The sequence below is a fragment of the Pyxicephalus adspersus genome, chromosome 3 (genome assembly GCF_032062135.1).
Source record: "Pyxicephalus adspersus chromosome 3, UCB_Pads_2.0, whole genome shotgun sequence".
In the NCBI taxonomy this organism is placed as follows: domain Eukaryota; kingdom Metazoa; phylum Chordata; class Amphibia; order Anura; family Pyxicephalidae; genus Pyxicephalus; species Pyxicephalus adspersus.
The window spans coordinates 149,181,481-149,183,814 of record NC_092860.1 but is presented as its reverse complement, the minus strand read 5'-3'; positions in this window follow the sequence as shown (position 1 = coordinate 149,183,814).

Sequence of the window (2,334 nt, the reverse complement as noted above, 5' to 3'; positions counted from 1 at the left end):
CTCCTGCTGTCATCTAACTGAGTACCTGATCTGTGCTGTCCCTACAACGGAGCCCTCTGTGCTGCTCGTCCCTTGGTGGGGAGAGCCTGGGGGCCACAACCTCAGTCCAGTTTTAAAAATGTACCACTGATGTCCCAGAGCCTCACTGCTGCCTTGTAAATTAGTGGTATCCCCCAAAATCTATTAGGAATTCTCTTCAGCACTTTGCAGGGAAACCAGTAATCAAAACTTTGAAAGGGACACATTCATTATTGTATCATGAATAATCATCAGTGACAAAGGAGTGACAGATTAATGAAGAAATGTTGTACACAGTGCCATTCTCTATGGAGCGGGGAAGGAGATGAACAAGTAAGCGGCACCCCATTGTGCTCTCCTCCATTGACTTGTATTGCTCCTGATCTGTACGGATGGATCCATGAACACTGGGCAACCTCCATACACATGTCAGATTCTTAACCGAAAGCCCAATTGTTTGTATTGGCAAGAATCATCTGACGTGTGTACATCGCCCAAGACTATAAACATAACCCAGGCCAACAATAAACGTAGCCTGGTATTCAATCAATTCCAATAAAACGTTGAATGTATCTTTAGTACCCCATTAATTATCATCTATTACAAAAAATTACATAAATTTACATTGGATTAGGGGACCATCTTAAATACATTACAAAGAATAAATCTCATATCTTGTGATTGCAATATAAAGCCAACTTGACGACAATCCTCAACTGAGTAAAACTGACGTGACAAGTTTCTGGAGAACAATTCGGGTTGTGTAAAGCTGTGTAGATTTGGCATTTCTATAAGAGAATCTGAACACAGAATCATACCAGGGGGAAGAATTAAACTTTCTCCAGAAGTCAGGGGAAGTTTCTTAAGGTTCTGTTTTTATCTGCTGTCTGAGTTGGAATATTTGTTTTTTTGCAGTAACTTTATTGCTGGCATCTCTGGTAGGGTAGGTGTAGGGGAAGACGGTGGCTTGAGCTGTTTGACAAGCTTGGTTCTCTTTGGCAAGGAAAGCTTTCTTCTGGGAATCAATGAAGGAATTTCTCTGTGTTCTTATTGCTGGGAAGTGTGAAACACAAATTATTAGATTACATCTCTGATAATGGCTGTGCCTTGGATCTTGGCTCTGATATTTGCTGAAGATTCTATAGCCAGTGTGACACTTCTGGTAGTGTCAAATTCTTGGTCACCTTCCATGGGGTGTTCTTTGTAGAGCCAAAGGGTCAGGTGTAAGGAACCACAACACATAGCAGGGTACCAGGAATGTGGCAATTCTGGAAGTATTGGAGGCAAAAGATTTTAGCAGAACAGTATGGAAATCCACCAGTGCCATAGCTAATCTTTTACTCATCCTTTTCTTTACAAGCAGCTTTTATTTGATAGGCAATGCCAGAATGTTTTTAAAGTTTTTTTTACCTAACAACACACATTGTACAATTACGGGGTCCTGTAAATAACATTCACACAACTCACAGGTTTGATTACAACAGTTACTTTTGGGAAAAATTGTTGTATGTAATAACCTAAACTGTGTACTGATATTTAATGTATGTAAATATTTGTTCTGTCCCTTGCATGCAATAACATTAAGGCTGAACTCTAGGCAAGCAGGATATACTTCAGATGAACTACATATACTTATTTCCCAAACTCCAGCCTATCATAGGACGTATAGTGAACAGCAGTAGACTGACGACGCTCCCTCCTGTCAGCATACCTTCATGTAGGCGCTCATTCACTGCTATGTAATAAATTAAAGATGGCCAATACCAAGTCAAATTCATTTTCGCACACTACATGCTTGGATTTTGGTTTTACAAACATGTACATCTTCACTGGTGGGGGACAGAGGAGAACTTTCTAACTTTGAAGGAAAACCTTTGATTCCCGCAGATGACATCAATATGCTTCAATTACAATATTACAATTTCAGGAAGTTATCCTGTGCTGGGCATCTTTTCCTGTGGCCGCATTAATTGAGAAGAGTTTGCAATCCCCGGAGTACTGGAGGTTGTTTAACCTCTAGTGCCTAGGAATTGCAGAGGATTTCCAAGGCTAATAAGGAATTCCTCCTGTTCGGCAAGAGCTCGACCTCTCTGCGAATCAGAAGGCCGCTCCCGCTTTTCGGTAAGGGAGAAAGGCCCGATTGGCCACAAAATCGAACTTAATATTCTCGCTCGCTCATCCCTAGCTAGGATTTGGTCCCATACGTAACTGAAGGGTTTGTTTACTTGGCTATATTTAGCTGTAAATGTTTCTACATAGGTAAAACTAAATGTAAATTAAAAAAAAGAATCCACAAACACATTTATAACGTAAAAA